We start from the raw sequence: 8,564 nt of genomic DNA, 5'->3' as shown, positions 1-8,564 counted from the left end.
CATCACATGATCACTTCTTTATGGAGTGCGCCTTGGCTAGTCACAAATCTTCATTTTTGTGTACCATAGCCCTTCAAAATTTGATAGAGAGACTAGAGAGAAGCATCTTAAAAAATCTATGGAACAATTTTTTGAGATTTGCATTTTACGGGCTTGGTAGCCCATGTTGAAGGATACGGGTGAGCATTTTAGCATCATTATTGATAAAAGGGATCTATAGAGTTGTTCTACATAGTGAGAAACTGTAAGAGCCAAAGTAGTGTAGTGCTTAGGAGAGTTATCAACTTCTAATTTCAGAGTTACGTAGATACGAAATTAAAGCAGGCGGTTCCATGAAACTTGGTTTGGCTAATGTTATGGGATACCACAAACCCACATGTACACTATCAGTGCCAGAAATAAGAATTCATCATTGACTGGTCAAAGGTCCTAGCAAGATTAAATTTGGTAGGCCGTTTCCAGATTTGATTGGCCATCTTGTGTCCTGGTAACAGTAAGTGGTATGTAGCTGATGTGCTTCTGAGGACAGCATCACAGGATATTATACTACTGGACACCATGAGCAATCCCTTCACAGGTGACCAGCATATGGAACACCTAGAAACACTTCTAACTCCACCACATACATTTTAGGAGCCCATTTTCTTTATGGGCTCCTATTAAATTTGTTAATCAAAAATGTGTGCATTAACTACAGGATGATGACTATGATAAAGCACGTGAGCTACAAATATCGATCAGGTTAAACGCCACAGCTTTGGCAATAGCTACACCTCAGTTTTAGAAGAAACGTGCTCCAGTACATAGATTAAACGCACTAACCACCACATAACAATGATTCGGCTACAGCAACAACCACTACCATCCTTTATGTTATCCATGTTGAGATGGCTTACCCTTGGCCATGAGATACGATTATGGAGATTTATCGTCTGATATTGCTGGTTTCCACTGTTTTACTTCAAGATTAATCGTTCAGTATATCCCTGATGTCAGTAATGCGGAAGGGGGCATCACTCCTGGCCAATGTGGCTCAACTGGATCCAGCCAAAAAGTAGACACAAGTAGCTTTAAATTCCTTCATTCAGTAGACTCGAATATCCTCAAATGTACATAGCTTCCGATCTTCTGAAGTCTTCACAAAACAACTTAAGTTTAAATCCACCAATATGTGTACCAAAATATTAGAACAAGTCTCCTGTCGTCTGTGGTCATGTGATAGCATCCTATGGGCCCCCATCATCACTGGGACGTTGTGTAGCTGTGAGGTACGCTATCAGCTTCATGTGACATCTGTTATAGCTTGCTTGATTTTTAATTTGTTAGCTTTTACCAACTGTCTTGATGCTTGTCAGATGTTTGACCGAACAAGCCTCCAAATACTTGGTCAAAACGTGATTTTGCTCGGAAAATGGCCAATGGCCGACTGTTATTTCTGGCACTGCACTATAAATCATTTTTTCATTATTTAGGGTTTTCTTTTTCTTAATCCAAAGTTACCAAACATTTATGCATTCCTAACTTCTCATTAATTGACATGGAACTCAAATGTTGTCATGGAAACATGAGTTGTCCCATATGCCAATTAGTGAAAACTATGAACCTATAATCAGGCAAGTTATAATAACCGGAACTGGAATCAGGAACGGAACGGAATGACTAAACCAAGTGAAGAAAAAACCAAAGCTGAACCTGACCCTAACCTTAACGCTAACCTGAGGTTTGCCTGTTAAACATAATGATGTCTTTCACTATCTGTATGAAGGTAAGTTTTTGGTGAGTACAAGGTGAGCAAAGGTTGGAGTGAGCGAAGTGAGTGTCCCGGCAAAGCTGGGCCAACCCTAGCTCATCTCGAACTCACCAAAAATTACCTTCATACAACTAGACTAAGTGTGCTTGATAGTGGAGTTATAAGAGTGACCGTTCCATTCCATTATTGATAGTTACTGAAATATGGCTACAAAATGGACTAAAACAAGACACTTTGGTCACAAAATTAATTTTTAAACTCATGTCACAAGCATAGAAACATTAGTTCTTACAAATGGCTCCATCAGGACCTAGACAAGAAGCCAAACTAGTAGTTTTGTTTCTGCAGAATGTTACCAACTTGTTTGACAGTCCTAATTTTGAAAATATTTCCATTAACGAGCAATACTATACATGCACCTACAGGTGCACCAGTTGCTAAGTGTGTTGTTTCTATGTTATCTTGTACTGTTATGTGTGTTTTTTTTGTACCTTGTATCTGTCCAGTTAGCACACTATTATTCTCCCAACAATTTAAGCCTGTTACCAGCTGATATACAAAACCAATTTAAGCTTGATATACAATGCAACAACGTCAAGCCCGCCTTAATTATGTATGCCTTGATTTTTTTTAGTTATTTAATTTGCTCAGAATAAAAAGGATAATATAAATCAATAACAAATGCTCAAACAGTGGGCAGAGAGGCAAACTCTGCCGATGAAGGAATTGTTGCCATTACAGAAGCAGCTTTTCCATGTTGCACATCATATGTACGGAATAAAAGTTTATTCAACAGTCGCTCACTATCCTATAACCTTAACTACAACACTACAGACTATCTTTAAAACCCTTTAAATGTAGACTGCATGGTTCTCAGGTGAAGTTCTCCATCACACTGAAATAGCTCATTAAGTAAGACAGTGTGGGGTAATTTCGTGCATAAGGCAATTTCGTGTATAGGGCAATTTCGTAATTTCAACTTTGCTAGCCTGTAACTTTTTAACGGTTTTATCAAATCAGTCAACATTTACGGTGAAGATACGTTAGGCTATGGGGATTAATTTGCACTAAAGCAGTAGGTTCTGGCTTTGCTCGTTGTTTCGAAAACACAGTTTGATTGAGGCAGTGTAGCTAGATTTTGCTGCAAAAAGATTTACTTCATACCAAAGCTCACTACAAGTTGTTTCTTTTAATCATTAGTGCCATTGTAATACTTCTACTAGAGGTGCAACGATACAGTGTATAGATGTATCGATATATTGCCTCTGGTGTATCATGATACAGCTATATATTATTGCACGATACAAAGTGGAGTCTAAGCAATGGTCTATATTGTTCCTTAGTGATTTTTTGTTTTTTAAGAGAAATAAGTGAGCTATTTTTTCTTTGAGAAGCATTACATAATATTCAGTTTAACCACAATGTACAATAATTTGATTGTCAGCCATGTTAACAAGCCATGATAAGTCGATATATCACGATACGCAATATATCGATACGGTTTGACTTTTTGTATCGATACAGCGATATTGTCTTAAAATGATACAATACGCGATATATCGATATCTTGTTGCATCTCTAACTTCTACCTGCTTAGTTTTAATAATTAGTGGCTACCAATTTCCAAAACCAAGCTTAATTTGTGGCTCAACCAACACAATTGCGTGATTGTGCATTGAAATCAATTGAGCAAGTAATGCAGCACTGCAGAGTACCTGTGGCTGTTTTAAGGACTAACTTTACTCTGTAGTATGTTTCGTACCAAAGTATGACAGTTTTCTTGGCATTTGTGATCTTCGTAGCTTGCAGCAGAATTCTACGAAATTGCCCCACACAGGTTTTTTTTTTGATGCCTCCAGGTATTTTGTGCCGTATCTCCCTAACAGATATGCCGAATCACTTACAATTTGGTATGCATAGCGTGCATAAACACATGGTATTTGTAACCAAGTTTGGTAGCAATTGATTGTGTTGATCACAAGTTATCAACCTGAAAGCAAATTATCTATGAAATTTCCCCGCCTTACCTAACATGGTTTAATTGTAATTGTGACAAATGGGCATTGTATGGCCTCACATGATTACTTTAGCACCACCTTAATATCCTATAGCAGGTTTTTACTGCACCTATAATTTATCACGAATCTTAAAAGCGCAACACAAATTTCCGCGAATGCAGCTATCCGTGAAAATAAAATCCGCAGATTTTTTATTTCAATTACTTGAGACGCATTGAAAAAGGAGATGGAAACGTTGCTAAGCAGTTAATATGTTTATAAAGATATTTTGGACTCCTATCATTGGTCAGGAACTTACTTGTGGCAGTTGTGGGGATGTGTGCCACTGGGTGACGACCCAACAGTAGTGGGCGTGCCTTCTCAAGGATATGCAATTTGTTTTTGTTTCATGGTGGCACAACAGTACGTATCGAGTTACAGGGCAGGAAGACACGAAAATCTGAAAACACACAAGATAAATAAGTGCAAATTTAATTACCGCAGCTAGACACTGTTCGCGAAAATAAAGTCTACGTGGTAAAAACCTGCTATATGGTAACTCTGGCAGTCTACATGATGTAATTAGTGATGCTATAAGTCCAAGTAATATAAGCAGTGGTACATGAAGTTAACTGTAGCTCTGGAAGTGATACAATTATTACATGTAGTAGAAGCCTTGACATAGAAATAATTGCGGTTTTTTTTTACTCTGACGATTATACAACAAAACTTGCAGTCAGCAACAGCAATTATGAGAGTGACTCAGAGATTTTGACTAGCCCTGCAAAAAAAGCAACGTAAAGGACCTGCTGCAATGCCCAGGAATTTGTTTGTATGTGAGACTACTCAATTGCAACAATTCATTGAGCAAGTAAATTCAACATCTGTTTGTCATACATCGAGATGCACTGGCAAGGTGGTACCCGTAAGTATTAAACTAGCTGGGCTTGGAGGGGTTGTTGGTAGCACGTTTACTTGTATATACTGGGTGCGGTGATCGCCAGTTGAATTTTAAGGTTACAGGTTACTAGATAAATAATTTTGTAGGCGCTTTGCTTATAGTTCTGTTTTAACCATTTTGTATGGAAGAACACACTAAAGTGTCATGGCATATTAACATACAAGTGATACCATAAGCAGTGATACACTAAACAAGGAAAGCACTTGTACAGAAATGCAGGCACTAAACAGCGAAACTGTTGATTGCTATTCATCACAAACCAGGTTTTATGTGAAGTCACATCATGATATTTAGCATTAATAAGCTATTGTATGATCATAACACGAGGAAGCCATAATCAGACTAATAATCACACGTGATACATCTTACATCATATTGCATAACCTATTTCCTACATCTCCCCCTTTTCAAGCATTTGTAGCGAATAAAATTACAAAACAAAAATGCTACACAAATCAAAAACAGTCCTAATCAAAGCCAAAAAAAATCAATTGCTAACCTAAGCTTATATAATAATTATAATTGCAGTTGATCGGGTCACTTAAGTCCAGTTTGGATCCTCAATCAGCCTTCTGGTGGGGTGTTTGTCCCGGGTAGATCTGCATTGAGTATGAGAAGCTGCAGACGTGGTGGAGTCCATGGATTTGCAAGGTCCAAGTCCACTGGGTAGTGAGGTTGGGACACGACGGCGTAGGAAGCGTCTATTGCGGACTAGAACTCTGCCACCTGTTGTCTTGATATAATATATACGGTGTGGACCAATCTCTGTAACTATCCCATAAATGTCCCAAAGTCGAGACTGATGATTTTGTACTGCAACATGCGACCCAACATGAATGTCTGGCAGGTTGAGAGCGTGGAGGCTGCAGATAATTTGGAAGTGTCTTCAGCCTGCTGTGTAGCCAATTGAACTGGTCGCTGCCACTGTGGTAGGAAGGACCACCTGTGAGCTGGGAGGATATCTTGCACAGGGTGGCCTAACAGTTTCTGAGCTGGTGACAAGCCATCCTTTCTACTGGGTGTATTGCAGTATTGTAGCAATGATCGACAAAATTTCTCATCATCTAGGGCTCTGCCATTCCATGAGTTCTGAAGTAGCTTCTTCATGGACTTGATGGTAGCTTCAACTTTGCCATTACTCTGAGGATATCTTGGTGAGGAAAGTTTGTGTAGAAAACTGCAGTGCTTTGAGAAGTCAGAAAATACCTTGGACGTGAACTATGGTCCACCGTCAGACCATACAGTGTCAAGTATAGCTGTACAGCATAAGGACTGCCGGAGAGCTGAGATGACTGTATAGGTAGTAGTGTTAGGGTGCAAAGGGTTATATAACAGCTGGCCAATCACTGTAGCAATCAACTATGATCAGGTAGGTGTGGCCTGCGTGTGAGCAAAGGTCTATTGCAATCTCCTGGAATGGGCAGTCTGCTCTTGGCTTTTGAACAATTGGTTCTCTGTCATGGCTGGGGAGATGGTCTTGGCAATGCTTACAAGACAGGATGGTGTTGTCGATGTCATTGTCTATTCCTGGCCAGTACATGGAAAGGCGGGCACATTGTTTTGTCCTTACAGTACCCTGGTGAGATTCATGAAGTTGAGACAAAATTACAGGTCGCAGTTTTGTGGGAATAAGAAGTCTGCAGCCATAAACAATGAGGTCATCATCAATGGTGAGGCTCTCTCGAGCATTCCAGTATCATTTGGAAGTACCTGGTAGTTGATTACGATGGGGTGGAAACCCATGTAATATGAGATGTTGGAGCTGTTGATATTCTGTGTCTTCTTGGGAACTTTTTCTGAGGTCATCTAAGCGGTATGGTAGTGGTTCAGTTTGTGTGAGAGTTCGTATCTCATTAATGGACAGGGCTGGTTGGCTAAGAATATCTAACTCAGCAAGAATATTTTCATGTGATGGGTCTGTCACTGGGTTCCTTGACAGGGAATCTGGGGCATCATTCTTTGTGCCTTTCACCCATTCTGTCATAAAATTGTATGCCATCAGCTTAATCTTTAATCTCTGAAGACGTGGATTCTCTATTTCATCAAGTCGGTGATGGTTAAGGATAGGGATAAGCGGATTGTGATCTGTGATAACTTGAAAGTGTTGTAGTCCAGCTAGAAACAAGTGGCACTTCAAGGTAGCTCAAGCAATGGCCAACATTTCCAGCTCTATGATGGCGTAGCGAGATTCAGCATCAGTGAGAAATCGGGACCCTGCCTGAATCAAACTCCAAGTGCCAGAGTTGTCTTGCTGTTGAAGTATGAATCCAAGGCCTTGGTGGCTAGCATCTGTCCATAGTCTAGTGGGTTTACTCATGTCAAAAAATGACAACACAGGTGCATCAGTAAGGGATTCTTTGGCAGTTTGAAATGTTTGTCGTGGGTGGCTGACCACTGGAAGTCATTCGTTGTACTGAGCAAGGGGCACAGTGGTGTGAGTAGTGTGGAGATGGTGTTTGTGCTAGCTGATAGTTGGTTAACTAAACCAAAGAAATATCAGAGATCTGTACGGTTGGCTGGAGTTGGAAATTTCGAGATGGCATCTATAATAGTGTGGTCTACTTGGTAACCTGTAGCAGAGAGCTGGAATCCTGCAAAGGTACCTGAAGACTCACAAAACTTGCACTTGTCTAGGTTCAGGGTGATCTTTTTCTCAGCACATCTTTGTAGAAATTCTCGGACATGTAAAGCATGTTGTGTGACATCACTGTCATAGATAACAATGTCATCCATTATGCGGCGGAAACCGGAGACACCTTCAAAGGCTTCATACATACGTCTATCGTAATGTTCAGATGTGGAGGAAATTCCGTGTGGTGCACGCATATACTTAAATCTGCCAAATGGTGTTATGAACATGGTGAGAAGCTGACTTTCTTGATCAAGTGGACATTGGTGATATCCCTTCATAGTATCCAAAACAATGAACAACTTAGCTTGGCAAGCAGATATGTCAGCAATGGCCTCAGCTGGGGTAGGTGATTGGTACCTTTCTCTCTTTACATATCTATTTAAGTGTGAGAGGTCAACGCACATACGTATCCGATCAGTATTCTTCTTGGGTGCTACGACAATAGGGGCACACCAGTCAGTGGCTTCGATAACAGGGGCGATGATGTTCTGTGATTGTAAGAGGTCAAGGTAAGCGTACGGAATACACCTGGGGGTGTTAACACAGAATGGTCTCGCATCATCAGTAACGTAGATATGGAATTCTTCACCCTCCATGCTGTTAATGTTACCATCAAATACGGTGGGAAACTCCTGAACTGCAAGATGCTTGTCAAGGAGTAAACTAACAACTGGAAGGGTGGCGGCTACAGAATTGACAGTAGTGCTGGAAATGGTTTGGTTGGGATAGCAGTTTGGTAGGATTCCAAGTTCTTTACATGTCTTCCAGGACATCAGTGTGCCTGTAACATTAGGGTAAATGTGCAAGTCATCAAGGTGTTCCTTGTTGCCAATCTTGAAACATACTGGCAGCCTGCCAATAGGATGCATCTCTGCTCCATTTGTAGCTTTGGGAATAACAGAGGAAGGTAAAAGGTTGTCAATGTGTTCATTAAGCTGAGAGAGAATACTAGTACTGGCTGCTGAAATATCAGCACCCGAGTCTGGAAGAACAGCTGTGGTGGTGGCACCGTTAAGAGTGGTAATGTCAATCTTTAGCTTGGGTGCAGGGTCAGTAGATGTGATGTGGTGGATGTTAGACAGGCCTGCTTGTTCGGACCAGGAGCTATCGGATTGAGTAGATTGAAGAGTAGATGTATAGGGCCACGGTGGATGTGGTTGTATGGGTTTGGAACGGCAAACTCTGGAGAAATGACCCAGTTACTTGCAATTGTGACATGACACA

At 40.6% G+C, this 8,564-nt stretch overlaps 1 protein-coding gene across 3 annotated transcripts in view; it reads left to right on the top strand.

Moving 5' to 3' along the window:
- Positions 1-8,564, top strand: part of LOC136267732 (E3 ubiquitin-protein ligase NEDD4-like) — a 330,028-nt gene that overhangs the window by 208,017 nt on the left and 113,447 nt on the right. The gene's annotated exons all lie outside the window — the stretch shown is intronic.

Source organism: Dysidea avara, chromosome 9 (assembly GCF_963678975.1).
Source record: "Dysidea avara chromosome 9, odDysAvar1.4, whole genome shotgun sequence".
NCBI classification, from domain to species: Eukaryota; Metazoa; Porifera; class Demospongiae; order Dictyoceratida; family Dysideidae; genus Dysidea; species Dysidea avara.
Note: the sequence above shows the minus strand (reverse complement) of the source record. Positions and strands in the feature narration are given on the sequence as shown.